General features: G+C 48.8%; 1 protein-coding gene and 1 long non-coding RNA gene across 5 annotated transcripts in view; both read right to left on the reverse strand.

Annotated features, from left to right (window-relative positions):
* The window catches only part of LOC134477958 (uncharacterized), a 433,997-nt gene that overhangs the window by 164,528 nt on the left and 253,221 nt on the right, over positions 1-16,248 (reverse strand). The gene's annotated exons all lie outside the window — the stretch shown is intronic.
* Rspo2 (R-spondin 2) overlaps positions 1-16,248 on the reverse strand; it is a 214,711-nt gene that overhangs the window by 2,115 nt on the left and 196,348 nt on the right. The window lies entirely within an intron of this gene.

Here is a 16,248-nt window from a genome sequence, read left to right on the forward strand (position 1 = left end):
ATAATCATCTATCCACGGTAAATGCACCCGGAGTCTCAACATGCTCCTGCCCCGACGTAGGGCAGGACGCTGCCTCTAATGCTTCTCCCTCCTGTTCTCCAAACACTGATGGGAATGTGTTCATGCAGTGCTTTTGTATTTTGATAAAAACTCACTAGGATTTCATTCACAATGTGTGTTATGGGCTCTTACCCAAAACCTTGAACAGTTTTCTTATTAAATAACGGAGAGCAAGAACAAAGCTTGTTTGTTCTGATCAACCAGTGGTGTGCGTCTAACAGAGAATCATACTTAAGCTATTCTCTTTCACTTCTTTGCCTTGGCCACTAGGAAGCCCAACCACAAGCTGAATAGTTGAGGTTTTCCTCTGTCAGGAGCTTTGGATGCAATTTTCCTGTTGCCACTGTCGTGTTTTACTTCAGTCTTGCAGTCATGGTTTATAGTCAATGTTTCTTCACAAGCATGTACACATGAGAGTGGGTGAAAAAGACTCGGGAACATAAGGCATGTGCTTTGGTTCCTAGTCCTATTTCTTTTCTAAACACGTAGGAACCACGCAATTTGCAGAAGAGTAAGAGGCTTTGAAGGTCTCCAGCACTTCAGGGAGAGCACATGGCCACGATGCACCGCAAGTACGGACTCTTCGTCGGTCAACCGGAAGAGAACAGGAAACCCATCTTGGGCATCACCCTGCTTCTGGTTTTACTGGGCAAATCCCGATGTGTTTTCTGTTCCAGGGGGACTCTCAGACCCCACCGCAGGGGCACCACAGAGGAGCACTCAGTTCCAACCCAGCTCTTCAGCCTTCTGCCAGGACCAGCCTCGATCTCTGAGACCTTGTTACCACCAGCAACAGAGAAAAGGCTGCTGGCAAATGACCAGCAACCAGAGATGAAGGCATCCACAGTGCAAGAAGCCAGGGTCACCCGAGGCTGAGAGGCCAAGAAGAGGAGAGATCCCGTCCAGGAACGCTGCTCATTTCTCCCTCATCAGGAGGGATCTGCTCTGACGGAGGGTAGAAAACACTGCACCCTTCAGGGCCCTCTCATGGTGGCACAGGGTGACTGTCAGCTGATGGCTGCTGAGCAGAAGTTTTGATTACAAGAGAAAAGAACAACATACTATTGTAGGATGCTACATTAAAATAACGAGCACACAATCATTATTCCATCATGTGAAGTTACAAAGGTCCTCAAAGTTAATGTCTGGTTCTCATTAAGTCCTGGCAATCGGTTATAATGGCATTGTGCCATCTTCAAACACAGTTAATCCTCCCAACAAAGCCCTAGTCCAGGCCTTCATCAATCAGAGCTGCTGCAAAGCTCCACTCCGTTGGTAACATCGTCTCTAAGGGTGAGACACACTTAATGAGGGCAGAGAGACCAAGCACTTCAGATAAAATAGCCTAGTATTAAAAGAGGCTTCAATTACAGAGGCCCGTAGAGAAATTTCCCTAGTCCCTCACTTTCTCTAAATAAATAACAAACTATCAGTTAAAAAATCACTGTTGACCACATTTTAGAAATGTATTCGGTTTATGCTTCACTTATTTAAAACCTGGAGTTTCTCTTAAAGGAAAATTGAAATTAGGTGAATGGAAAAATAAAGTTAACATTGTTCGATTCTTAAATGTGTTCTGCAAAATAAAAATGTAATAAATATATTATGTAAAGAAAGCATGTCACGTTTGTGATTTCAATTCTTCACATAAATTATGCAGTCAGAAGTTAAGTGTGCTACATTAACAAACAGCAGATCCATGGTAAAACACTAGAAACTCTCATTCAGCCAATTTTGTATCCTTTACTCAGTTTATTATCCTGCCATGGCAAATGGACTTCAGGTTTCCTGGCTGAAATAATTGTACAGCGGAGATGTAACTCAGTATTTATATACCGCAGTTGGTATCTTGGCCAACAATTCAGCATTGATTCTGAAAAGCTACTCACAGAAAATAACTCTTCAGATTATATGATTTTGCTTTGGCAATAAGTTATACTCTAATGAAGAGTGTTTTGGTGCCCTCAGAGAAACCCTAAAGCTTTTCCCCATAAGCTCTCTCAAGTGGCATCTCTCTGTGGTGTGCAGGTGGTTGGCTTTGTTGTGATTTTGTCCCATTTCTCATGTAGGACACACTGTGAACCTCAAAAAACTGAGATGGCAGCCCAGACAGCCACAGACTGGCCCAAGCCAACGGAAATGTTGGTGGTTGATAGTAGCTTGTGCTGTGATTGAGCTCAACTCAAAGTAACGAAAGAATATTAAACATAAGGGACAGAAAGGGTTTTGCCCTCATTTCTTTTGGAACTTAGACCTTCAAGTGCAAATTAATCAGTATAATTAATGCTGACACAGACACGCTCATGACTGTGTTCTTGTCCGAGTGTGTAGAAACTTGTGCTATTGCATGTTTGAGCACACTCACGTCTGCTTCCACTTAGTTCCCTTACGTCGGTAAGAGGAGATGAAACCTACAGATGACTTGCAAGGTTTGGATTCTTATACAGTGTCAACACGTTTGTACTGTGCGGGAAGACTTCTAGAGAGGGGTGGTACCCACTGACTGCCAAGAGCAGCTCAGCACCTCAATTTACCCTTCTTACTCTTTACTCCGTGAGAGAAAACTTGGCAAACCACTGCCCAAGACCAAAGAATAGTTGAGTTTTGTGAGAAGAGGGTGAGCCTCTGGCTCATCCGACCCTGACAGCAGATCCCTCAACCTTTGTCCTGAGTCCTCTGAGCCTGTATTAACCCTGCCAGAGACCACTACAGAGAGAATCTCTGCAAAACAGAACGAGGTCTACAGAATGATTTTTTTCACTACTGGAGATTGAATCCAGAACCTTGGGTCTTTGCATTGAGTTGTATCCCCAGTCCTGTGAAAAATGTTTAAAATACTGAGTCAAGATGCTGCAAGGCTGCCCAGGCTGGGCTCAAACTTACAGCACTCCTGACTCAGTGTCCCACCTTGCTGGGACTACTTTTAGGCATTATAACACAGATGTTCAGACACTGTCATAGATCTTGTTGTGTTTAAGGAAGGCAGTGCGATTTGATCAGGAAAGGCTGCCTCTGGGCATGAAGAGACCTGTTCTTACAGCTGTGCTGCTGGCAAGACCTTCCATCTCCACACTTGCAGAATAGAGGATGATGGTCACTTCTCCCTAGAGATGTACGAGACACTGCATGCTAGGATGAAAAGATGATGTGTGAAATATCACTGGAAAGATGAGACCATCCTTCAACGGACACAGTTAGGAGGATGACATCCACGCTACACTGCCAGCCAGCTGCCTGCAATGATTTACACTCTGTGCCATCACCCAGGAGGACAACCCACCTGCTCCTGCACAGGGAGAGGGGATGGACTCTCACTGACACACCCTGACACTCGGCCACCCCAACTGCCGCTGCAGTTAGAGTAGGGAGCCCACTCTGAGCCAGGATACTGGGCAAGCTCACGGAGGGCATGAAGCTGTGGAAGTGTCCCCAGCCGGCCGGACACGGATCTCAGCGTACTCTAAGCTCCCGATGCCAAAGGAGGTCTCCCCACAGTCCTCCTTCCCCCAGATTACAGCGGGTATCTCCCCATCTCTGCATCCATGGTTCCTACGCCACCCGCCACAGGGCCCAGATGCCGCCTGGCACTTCCTGAGGGAGCCTGCCTGCTTTGGGAAGACTCCAATGAACAGATAAAAGCACTGGGAGGGAGGATCAGCAGCTGTGACTGTGAGAAAAGATAAAGCTTCTTCATGTATGTTTTCACATGCCACAAGTACACACACACACACACACACACACACACGCGTGCGCGCACACACACACACACTCCTACACCCATGGGAAAGTGAGGCACATTACGAGAAATGCAGGGGCTCTGTCACCAGGGCCAAAGCTCAGTTTTGTGCAAAGTTCTGCTGAGGATGCCCTGGGCTGCACTGCTTTCATGGACTTCACCGTGGACACCTGAGGCTTGCTGTGGAGCTCCCACACCCCGCAGGGCAGCTAAACCTGAGGCTATGAAACTCCCCACCACCAGAGACATGAATCCCGCCACTGGCTGCGTCAGAAGGCCTTCCAGGCAGAACACAGGAAGCTCTCCGCCTGGGCCAGGACTCTGAGCGCAGGAAACAGAGCACCCGGGCTTTTGTTCTCTTCACAGGGTCGGCTTGAATTTACCCAAGAAGGAGCAGCAACGACAGTATGTTTGTGGAAGGGCAATGAATGATTCTCTGGAAAAATGGCAGATAAAACATTTCACAAGCTCACCCAAAAATAAATCAAAGGCCTAGAGATAATTCTTAAAGAAGAATAGGTAATAAATATATTTAAACTATTAAAGATATGTCACTGTCAGAACCCTCAAGAGCAAAAATGCCCAGGGCTGGGGAGTGGGCACCAAGAGAAGGCACAGGGACCCAGCCTTTCCACAAAGACAGCCGGCAAGGTATGCAAAAGCACTGAAAATACTCATAGCTGTGACTCGGACCCAGGACTCTACTGAAGAAAATAATCTCAACCGGGGTAAAGATTTATGCATGGAGGTATTAACTACAACCCTGAATAAAACTGTGCACAACCTGAACATCCTACTGCACACTTCATGACCTCTTCTTTGGATGATTCCTGCAGCGATTAAGTGTGCTTTCAACTCCAAATTGAAGGCTCTTGTGTTCTAAGGCCACAGTAATTAAACCTACTATTTCCAAGAATTTTTCTATTGTGGCTCCTAAAATGTCCCCAAAAACTTAGCATAAATGATTCTAAGAAAAAGCTTGTCCTACAGAAATGCTCTCCTTGTGGTGGTAAGCAGACTCCTCCTTGAGCGGCTGATTTGAGGACCTAAATCCTGCACCCTCAGGCTCGCTCATGAAGCCTTCAGCTAATCCAGAAAGTGAGAACACTGTGCCTGGGGTTCGCTGGGTGGGCCTGAGCAAGCTGCCACAGTCTCTGCAGCATCCAGCATAGTTCAGAATAACACAGAGGTTTCGATTGATAATAGCTGTGTGTATTTATGGTGTACAGTGAGATGCTCTGACACACACGGATAGTGATAAAGGACTAAAAGAAGCTCGTAGTGCATCTGTCCCCTCACACGCTTACCCGCTGCCAGAGTACTTTAAATCTCTTTTTACACTTCACAGATATATATATTTTATTTGCATCAGCTTGGGAGTCAAAATGAAGGTCAAGCCATTTTCACTTAATTACACTACAACATCCCCTGAGCACCTTTTTAGAAAGACACCATTTTCCCCTAAAACCCCCTAAACACCACTTCCCGGCCAGCCAGCCCTCCTCTGAAAGGACCAGCAACTTCCACTGTTGTGGTGGTGGTGGTCTCTGATCGCACGTTCTTAGAGGAAACTTTGGTCACTGAACCATTTCATCCTCACGAAACAGCCTGTCTCCTGAAACTCACGCATGGTCTGCAGGGAAGGGTTGAGTCTCCACTCTTCTAGCAAGGCAGCACGGCAGCTGCCTAGCATCAGTCAGTGCAGGGCATGGCACTGTTCTAAACACCCAGACATGGGGATGGTCCAGGGAGTCAAAGTGCCGGAAGCCCACCAGCTCCGAGGCCACACGCACATCTCTGCAGGAACCTGGCCAGCTGGGGTGAACTGGGAGCCACGACCGTGCTGTTCCCACAGCCTCAGCACTGCCCATGCTGCGAGGAGTAAGAACCAGCCAAAGTGACTTCCTCAGTCTCTAGGCTTTGTCCACCCTTCCTAAAAGACTGTGGGTTGGGGATGGGGCTGTTTCCTGTACAGACAACAGTCCTGTGTGGTCTGAAATCTTGTTTGATAGTGAAAATGGAAAAAGAACTAGTCCTGAAGATGACCCAAAGCTTCATGAATTAACTACATTACTTTCTTTGAACTGGGAATTGAACTCATGACCTCACGCTTGCTAGGCAGGCGCCTAGCTACATGCCGCTGAGCTACATCCCTGGCCCCAGTCATACCACTCATAAGGTTTCCTGCATGCAGTATTTCAGAAGTTCCCCGTTCACAGCTCTAAAAACACCTTTGTTCTGTGGATGTGCCACGGGGCTCCTAAAGGGGCAATGAGATTATTCCAAGCTCTGCCCAACTCAGAAGAACAAGGACTGAAAACCAAAAGTACTGTGACTGAGATGTAGGTTTGTTCCTTGTAAAGTTGGTCACTCTGGTTGATTTATGTTCTTAAGTACCTGGCACTTCAAAAAGGAAACAACAGTGTCCACAGACATGATTCCATGGCGCTACAGACGGAGAACATACTTTTAAAGAGCAACCTTTTAAACTACCTAAGTGTGTTTTCCTAGTTGTAAAGCACAAAGTTTCACAAAAGTGCAAATATCTTCTGTTTCGGTGGGTGGGGGAAGGATAGCACAATCCCTCCACGAGGGGGCAATAATCAGCTTTTAGTCCAAGAGGTCGGGTTGGAGGTGTGGTGTTTGTCTGGTTTGTTTCATTGTGTTTGGTTTTTAATGTACAGGGGAGCTTTGAGGCTCTAGTTTCTGAAATCCTTGCTCTTGACCCCAGTTAGGACTCCTTTTCTTTCTAGCTCATGGTAAGCCCTGAGGTGGACTAGCCGGTGAGTGAGGAGGCCCAGCACACAACAAGCAAAAATAGCAGTGCAACGCTGTTGGGAGGGGGTCCAAGGCAGCAGAGGCTCCTGAGGAGAGAAAGGGACACAGAGAAGAGGAATCGGTGACCAGGAACAGTCGTGCTGCTCAAATCCACACCCTGCAACCCTTTCTCACAGGGAAGTAACAGACCACCGCAGAGGGACATAGCCTGTGCTGGGGAGGAAGAGGGTCGGGTGCTGCCAGTGAGCGCACAGAGCACACAGACAGATAAGACACTATCTGTCATGGCGACGCTAAAGTCACCGTTGGGGGCTGTCCCAGGCCTAGTGACCACACTGTCCCCTGTGTCAGGTGCTTCAGGTCACAGTCGGAGGGGCTGACAGAGCCGGTGCAGGGCAGGAGGTGCAGCAGAGGGCCCTGTTTCTCTCTGTCTTACATATTTTACATCCCCAGTGGTCACCAGACATAGCTGTAACTACAGAGCTGTTCTTCAAGAAGGGCAGAAGAGGACAGTGGTCTCCACTGAGCCCTATGAAGGAAAGCGCATGTCTCCCTGACTATGAAAGCCCTTCCTGAACTGTTCAGCCCCGCACAAGCCACAACTTCCCTGCACCCCGGTTATCTCGTGAGCTCACATTGCACGGATTCATCACTCAGTCCTTCCCCGCCCTTTGAGCAGGACTCCATCTGCAGGGAGAAGCTGGCTCTGGGCTGGGCCCCACAAGTGCGGCACACGTACTCCTGTTTAACCACACATGGGCAAAGCATAAGAATGCAAGAAGCTCTGCTGCCAGAATGCTGTGCGGCTACTTGCCTTCCCTAAATGTACTCTAAATAAAATTTGCAGAAACTGCCAGGCACGTTAGGCACTCCTAAATCAAGTCAGAAAAACCATTGGGTTCTGTGGAGAAAATGATGCAACAGTTTTCATTAGATTAGGGGCTCTGGGATATCAGAAAAGAATTTCAAGTTTCTCCATAGCTGACTTCAGAATGTAACAGAATGTATCTTCTAAGATAATTCCATTAGAACAAAAGGTCTCAATACTTTCTTCTTGGTCTTAGATCAATAGCCATTAACTAAATGAAAAAATGGTCCAAGAGATGACACTTAAGACTATCATCATGCGGCAAGCGTTCATTTGATTTGCATCCAACATCATTTCTCTGGAGCTTGAACACACCTATGAGTAAAAAGCAAGTCAGGGACGGTTTTCTGAGGGGCCACAGGAGGGCAAGCGTGAGCAACTGTGCTGCCTTCCATAGATGACAGGTGGGGACAGCAGGACCCTAGGCCCTTGGCTCCCACGTCCCCAGCCCTGGAATTTCTGTCATGTCTCCTACTTCCTTGTTGCAGTTTTGTCTGGCTGCATATCAAGCTGATGGCTTGTAAATAATTGAAAGTCAGTACTGTTTCATATCAATAAGCCCAGAGTCCCTGTCAGTCTCTGCAGAAGTGCTGCATGTGCACTCCTGTTCAACCACACATGGGCCAGTGTAGGGACACCAGCCATGCTCACCTCACTGAGGTCTAACAGGGCCTGGGCTGCATCTGGGTACTGAGCGTGGTCAGGGGCCGTCTGCAGTGTCTTTGCTATAGGCTACAAAGCAAATGAACTTCCTGGGTCTGCCGTGGCTTCTCCTCAGTGTGGGCCTTGAGGTCTGGCTCTGAACAGACACCTCTGCTCTCATCTCCCTGCATGAGCACATACTCCCGAGGGGAGCCCTACAGGCCTGTCACTCTATTACCCTCCAGGTTAGACCAGTCACAAGGCCTGGCAGCCCCGTGGGCCACTCCAACTGCAGCAGGCAGAGGGACAGGGTGCCGGGTGGGCAGGCACCTGGGATGCAAGATCAGGGCCCAAGATCTGGGGTTCATGTAACCCTGGAGTCAAAGCTGAGATAGAGGCTAGTGATTTGGGACCAATTTCTACATTTCCTAAGCCTGCATTTCTTCTCTTCTAAGTCAATAGTAGCAAAGATGCTTGCTTCCACATTGGTGGGGGAGATAAAAGAACGTGCAGGAAGTTCCTGAAGCTCTGCCCAGCACTCGGGGAGATAGCTGTCAGAGCAGGAAGGGTCTTCACACGCGTTATTTCTACCTCACATACGACAGCTCACAATGCAGGTGTTGCGGACATTCACTGACGAGGAAATTCCTTAGAGAAGTTCAGGAAAGAGCTCAAGACCACATGTCTCAACAGTGATTCACCCCGACATCCTGGAGACCCTAAAGCCTGTGCCGTTTCCCTCTGCTCTCTGGATCCTTTTGCCCAGGAAATTCCTTTGACTTCGTAATCATTCCAGGAGCTGCTGAAGAAACAAACTACTAAGTCAGCACAGGGCTGGCGAGCAGGACGTGGACCCCCACCTCCCACCCCGTCGGGGTTCCTGAGGTCCCAACAGCACCCCAGCTCACCTAGCCTGCAGCCTACATTTCTCACATCAATTCAACCCTGAGGTTGAGGCACTCAAAGTTTCCTGAGGTCAAACACCAACTTGGAAGCCTCCACTGGGTACATACACTGCATCCGTGCAGAACTCAAGGGGAGAAGCACAAGATGCTCATTTCCCGGCTGGGAGGGGAAGAACTTCCGAAGAGCATCCCCGAGCCCAAAGTAGAAGAGCCCTGTGGAGAAGCTTCAAACGCAGGTGCCTCATAGAACACTGACTGGGAATGAGGGTGCAGAAGTTCCAGTGGAGCTTCATGGTGACCTGCTGCCAGGGCGGGGAGGGGACAGGGACCTTGCAGGATGGGAGGAGAGCAGGAGGGAAGGGGCTCAGAGCGCTTCCCTGATGAGCACCAGCTCCTTCCCAGGGGTGCTGATAGCCCACGTTCTGGATGCCACATAGAGCAGAGGCCATCGGCTGGGTCCTCACCCAGGGCTCGAGTGGGCAGCATCTCAAGGAAAATCAAGCAGTGCCCAAGCTGCTCCAGCTGGAGGGATGCATGCAGGCAGTGAAGGCCCTTGTCACGTGCCGCTCCTGTGGCAGCAGAGGCCTTGCTCTTGTGCTTATTGTCTAGAAACTTGATCTGCTCTCTAAAACATCCCAAGTTATCCAATAAACAGGTTACGCCTTGAAAAACAATCTAGCTGGTTTGCAAAAATTCCAAAGCTAGACAAAAATAAAAACTAAGATTGCAGTTGAAAAATCTGAACTATAATCAAGTGTGGGGCATCTTTCTATCTTTCTAGGTAGGATGCAGAGTTGGTACCTCAAAAAATGGGAAAGACAGGAAAAGCACTTCTCAGGCCAGGTAGCACAGCACCATCGGTGCTAAGATGTAAGAAGCTGGGTAACAGAAAGGAGTTAAGGTTGCTGCTTCCAGAGAGGTTAGGCGAGCTTCTCACGAATCACAGGCTCAGCATGTGCCAGTGCCTCATGCTTTAAGTAGGTTAACTCATTCATGTAAAAAATGTTCCTATGAAGAAAATGCTGTTTTCCCCCCATTTTTCAGGAACAAAAGCTCAGGATCAGAGAAGATGAAAAATCTGCACCCTCGCAGGCTGAGACAGAGCTTCCAGGCTCAACTCATCAAGTACCTTTCACCCCTCACTGGGCCATGACCAGAAGGACCTCTGAGGGCCAGCGAGGAGAGGGCACCCTGGGACTCTTGGCTTTGGTCACAAACTCCTACAGACCCCACCAGCCAGCCACTTAGTTCAGTGCTAGACTCCAACACTCCTGAAACGGAGCCTGAGACTCACTGATTTGACAGAAGGCCAGGAAGATGGAGCACAAATTTTCTTACAGGACAAGGAAAACAAACATTTGCCAAAATCAAGTCTCCGCCTACACACAAAGAACAGAAGACAGCTGTGCTCACTCACTGTTGACCCTTCGCCCACTCCCCAGGTATCCACAATGTACTTCAATTATAGGGAGAACACCTGGCAGAGAGGAAATCTAAACATGTTCTGCACAGCTACAGTTACCAGAGGCATCACAATGCTAAGATTTCAAAACCATGCAACCTGGCTGGTCCTCTGGAACCCCAGTCTCTATGCATGACCACTGGGTATCAACATGGCAGAACCCGGATGAATACTTTTCAGAAATACTCAAATGTTAATGAAATGGGTTGGTTTCTCCTCAGCTGAAAATGGCATTTCACATTTCAGGAAAAGTGATGAGAATGTTAAACATATACTATAAACTAAATTCTAAGGATGCCATGATCTGTGCGAAAACCTGCACAGGGTGTGACATGGAGCAGATGTCACCATCTCAGCAGGGAAGATGCGGGACATGCACTGAAACCCAAGTTAAATGGATCAGCACCACTGGACCCAGACAACGGCAAGAAACAGCCCCATTTAAAATGGGCAAAGGATTCAGACATTTCTTAAAAGGAAGGACAAGAGTGCCTAAATGATTTTTTAAATGTTTAACATTTCTAATTATCAGGGAACTATAAATTAAAACCACAATGAGCTATCGCCCCACACCTGTTAGAATGGCTGTTATTAAAAAGGTGAGTGATAACAAGGTAAGATGTGAAGACATGGAACCCTTTCGCACTGCTGGGAGAAATGCAAATTTGTACATCCAATCTGGAAAACTGCATGGAGGCCCTCCAAAATTAAAACTAGAATTATCACAGGATCCGGCGATCCCACTCCTGCATACATTCAAAGAAACTGTAATTGGTAGGTTGAAGGGTTATTTACCCTTCTCCGTTCATTTCAGCACTGTTCCTAGTGGCTAAAATATGGCAGCAATTGATGGACTACCATCCAGGCTTCGCACAAGGAAATCCTGCCATTCACAACAGCATGGACAGTACTGGAAACACTACTGTAAGTGGGATAAGCCAGCACAAATACTGTATGATCTTGTAAATTGATCTTGCAGAAATAAAGAGTAGAAAGGTGATAACCGAGGAATGTCAGGGAGGAAAGGACCATGAAAGGAGTGGTATTGATCAAAATTATAAGGTTTCAGTGATTTATTGCACTTCATAGTGGCCGCAGCTAATGCATAATGTATTTCAAAATTGCTAAAAGAAATTTGTAACATTCTCACCACAAAAAACAGCTAGGTTGGTAAGGTGCTGATTATTTTAATTAGATCGAATTTTTCTATCGTGTGTTTACAGAACAAAGCATCACACTGTACCCCATAAATATACACATTAAATATTTGTTCATCATATTCAAAAGCTCCCCGCCCACACCAGTGAACAGAAACTGGCGTGAACACTGACTTGGAAACAAGACAAGCGCTGCGCACTGCAGTGCCTGACAGGACACCCCTGGGCTCCTGCAGCAGCAGACAGAGCGTGCTGGACCGGTCAGGGATCCGAGAGAGGACGGCAAGCAGCACAGGGACAAACCATGTGCATTTCAAAACCTGCTGCGACAGAAAAGTGGGAAAAGAACGGGCTTTTAAACAGCATGTTAGCACATCTGGGTGTCCAGTGGGGAAGAAAATAAGTTCTTTTCCTTAAAAAAATCAATTGCTGAGCAGATGAAAAGTTTAAACATGGATGCAAAAAGACTGCAAACTTTTAAAACAATATCTGGGAGAATATGGAAGCAGGAAGCTACTTCTTAGAGCTCCTCAAAATACTAGCAACACAACTACAATAAAAGTTAATATTCCTCATTCAAAAAGACAACCTTACAAAGAGTTTAAAAAAAAAAACTGTGAGAACAGCTTTGAAACACACAAAACTGTCAAAAACTGTGTCCAGAACACAAGGACAAGGACCATGCTTTTATGCTGCCAGGACATAGCAAAAGGCAACTCAGGCCAACCCCACGGAGACTGTGTGAGTGGAGAAGCCCCGGCTGCACCCCACTCCTTCACAGCTTGCATGCGCTGAGCAGCTGCCAGGTGAGGCCACCAAGCAAGAGTCTCCTGCCACTGGCATTGGTCGCCAGGCCACCAGAAGTGACAGCTGAGTCAATGCTAAGCCATTGCACGCTAGGGCTCTGCTGAGCTAACTGCACAGCCATGGTCTTGGGGAGACAGTAGAGGGGACCCTGAAAGGCCTCCCACATGCTCACTGAGCCTGTGTGCCCAGCATGGCATGGCTTTGGTCCATCACCTTGGAGCAGATTGTTCCATAAACTTTATAGCAAATGCTGCAGCAGTAGCGACCCAGGTGGCATCAGAGAAGGACCACTGCAGTTACCTGCAAAGGAAGCCACTGCTCAGCGTGACTACCAACTACTAACATCAGCTGCGATCTCTGTGGACTCCCCCTGCTTCTGGGGCTGCAAGGTTCCCGTCTCACTTTCCCAGCGAGTCTGGCATGGGGCCTTCCCACCACACAAGTCCCAAGTCCAGGGCTTTTCCCACTCGCCCTTCCTCGTGGCGGTAGCCTCTTTCCATCAGCATGTCCACGACTTGATCTTCTGGAGTGCTGCCAGCGTGTCCCCTAACATCACTCCTCTACATCACAATTCTGTTTTTCAAATGACCAGCTCTGCGCTGGACTGCAGGCGCTCCTGGACCTGCTCCGATTCTGGGTCCCACATCCCTTCCTCCCATGGCTCCGACTGTAGCTTATGCCTTCCCCCCTCGCACTGAGCACCACCTTCCTAAAATTTTCATTATCTGGGTAATGAAAATCAGAAGTCTGAGCTTTGTTAGCTTTGGGGATGATTTCTTATTTACCATAATACTCCAAAATTTCATTTTTCTTCCCCAAAAAGTTCCGCTCATCGTATCTGACAGAGGGACAGGGTGGGGTGGGGGCGGCTCCCCTCTCTGCTTACCTGGGCGTACACTAAAGCCCACTCCCAGCAGATGCACAGCGGAAATTTGCCTCAAGCCTCACCCCAGGCGAAGGAGCCTCCCCTCCCGTCAACCCTGAGCCCAGCACAACCCCGTCTCAGCCCCTGCACTGCTAACACACAGGGAACAGTGAGGCTGCGATCCGGAGCACTCTTCTCCTCCCCAAGGCCACCCTCTTCGTGGGAGAGAGCCCAGCCACAGTCCACGGGTGACACCAGCAGGCCTGAGAGAGGGAGAAGGGTGGGCAACCTGTCCCTGCCGCCAGGCGCTCAGCCCGAAGCCACGTTCCTTGGTTCAAGTCCTGGCTCCCCTCTGCCTCTCACACCATGGCCTCTGCCAGACATCCAGAATAACAGTAATGTGCCTGTGGTGTCCAACCATGGAAGGAGTTAAAGGAGTCTGCCTATCTGATCCGGGTCTGGAGTGCTGTACGCACTGACCATTAGCCTTCACTGCTGCCACTGCTCTGTACAGCAGAGGAATGGCCACGCCTCCTTCTGGTTCTCTAACTGGTAAGCTTGCTTTTCTGGCCCAGAGCCCGGCAGGGGCAGAGTGGAGACGGTCTTCACAGAGCCTCGGCCCTCAGAGCACAACACAAACATCTCCAGCTGTATCCTCCTAGGTTCTGCAAAGGGTTGCCATGGTTCTATTTACAGTGTCACCCGCCTCATCCCTACGCATATTCAGCAGGAAAGCAAGAGGTGCCCGTGAGGACAGAGCTAGCATTTAGATGCATAGCCCAGGGGTCGTTAACTTCACTGTGGGTTCAAATGTTACACAGGACAAAGAAAACGTGCCCAGAGCTCACACAACAGGAGACTCACAATTCCGTTTATTCAATGGCCAACCTCAGAGGTCGAAACCAATGAGAGCTATTAATGAGAACAGCAACGAAACACCAAGCCGGGCCCACGCACCCTGGAAGGAGCATGTCAGCGACCCAGGAGAACGCGCCAGTCCCCTTAGTAACCGTGGCTACCCAGCAGCTCTGGCGATTCGAATGCCAAAGTTCCGTCTGTGGTTACTCAAGTACAGTGTCTGAAAGAAAAACTTGCCGGCCGCCCTGTTGCACAGAATTCCTGTGTCTTTAACCTCTTACTGGAGCATGGATTACCCTTTCTAAGTGTATCACTCACAGATGTATGGCTCAGCCCACAAGGTTTGCGTATATAACTGCTTTACATACACGGACTGCCTATTTTTCTTTGAAACACCATATTTATTTCAGAGGCTAAACATTTTTCTTGCCAAAGTACTCCAACTCGCATTGTGAAGATTGTTCCAAAGCAGCTTCTACCCTTTCGATAAGCTTTCCGGATGGTACTTAGATGATGGAAAGTAAAGGAACTGGGATAGATGCCCTCCAAATTTCCACAGCTGAGGCACAGTAGAGTGGCACATTCTTAACGAGGCTGCGGGAAGTACAAGCCAGGGCTTAGCGATGCGCCCTGGAGACTGCCGTGGTGGACAGTCTAGTTCTGCCACCAGGGTTTCCCCAAAGCCTCACAGCCGCTATCTTCTCAGAGGTTGTTTTTCTACTGTGATATAAGAAAAATTGTAGTTGCCTGCTGAAGATGCTGGTATTAGACCCGGAGAATGGAAAGCTCAGCTCCTTGGTGATCCATTTGAGCAGCCAGCCCAGCCAGCGGTGGCCACAATGGGGCCACTGAGCACAGTAGGAGCAGAGCAGGGGGCAGGGAGGCCAAGCAGAGACCTCGTGGGCCAGCTGGGCTAGAGCCACCCTGCAGGACAGGGCTGATCATGCCTGGTGTGGTAGGAGCCCAGTGTCGTGGCCATGTGGACTCAGCCCACTCACGCCTGAGAGCCAGCTGCCTGCTGGTGGTGATGACCACTGTCAGGATGGGAATCATTTCGAATCCTCTACTCAACTGAGCAAAAGTGACTTTCCCTCCTTTTTAGATAAGCACTGGTGTCCAGGAGAGTGAGGCTCTGCAGCCAAAGGCAAACAATGTGGGGGAGATGCATTCACTTCAGGGTGGATGTTTACCAAGAAGAAATAGTATCCACAGTGCACTCAGCTGGGGAGCACACAGCTCCACGCCCCCTGGGTAGCTGAAAGGCAGCCAGGTCCTGTGGCTTGGCGCCTGCACAAGCACTGAGCACACACACTCCCAGAACAGCACCCAGAACCAGGCCCGTGCACACTTCTCTCAGCTGGAGAGTGAGGGGCAGGGGCTTTCTCAGCTGCAGGCCTGAAGTGACAGCAGATGTGGGCTCTGTTTCTGCTAAGATAGAAAGCACCCATTATGTCATCCAAAGCGCTGGCCAATACACCCAGAAACAGAGCCAGCCTTCCTCAGGCCACCACCGGCACCTCAAGCCTGTCCAGGGAGGCTGCAGGAAACTTAGCGCACAGCATATGTGAGCTTCAAGAGCTTTCTGACTGCCCTTCCCACCTGTGACATAGGTTCCTCACCGTGCCTGTGCTGTGACTCTGACTCACAACAAAGGGCTGGCTGGAGAAGAAACTGTCACCATGCAGAAGCACCTGGAACCCTTCAGCCATGGTATTCACAGAACCTGTGTCCACTACCTTCCTGACTGCAGCCCTGGGGAGGTTCCAGCCCCCTCACCAGCTTGGGAACGACTTCTCTAGATCCACCACCACTAAGATTATCTGAGTTTTCACTTTTCTTTCTCTGTGTATTTGGGGTGGGGAACTGGGGATTGAACTCCAAGCCTTCACACCAAGCCATATCTTCAGACTTTCTTTTCCTTTTTATTTTGAGACAAGGTCCTGCTAAGTTACTAAATTGGCCAGGCTAGACTAGAATTTGCAACCCTCCTGCCTCAGCCTCACCAACGCCTGAGATTACAGGTGTGCAGCACTGTGTTTAGTGTGTGTTCTTTAAGTGATCTGATATTATAATATCAGATAATATCAGACAACTAGAATGGTCCAGTTAA

Source organism: Cavia porcellus, unplaced genomic scaffold (genome assembly GCF_034190915.1).
Source record: "Cavia porcellus strain 051 isolate PalLab524CR breed Dunkin Hartley unplaced genomic scaffold, mCavPor4.1 scaffold_10, whole genome shotgun sequence".
Lineage (NCBI taxonomy): Eukaryota > Metazoa > Chordata > Mammalia > Rodentia > Caviidae > Cavia > Cavia porcellus.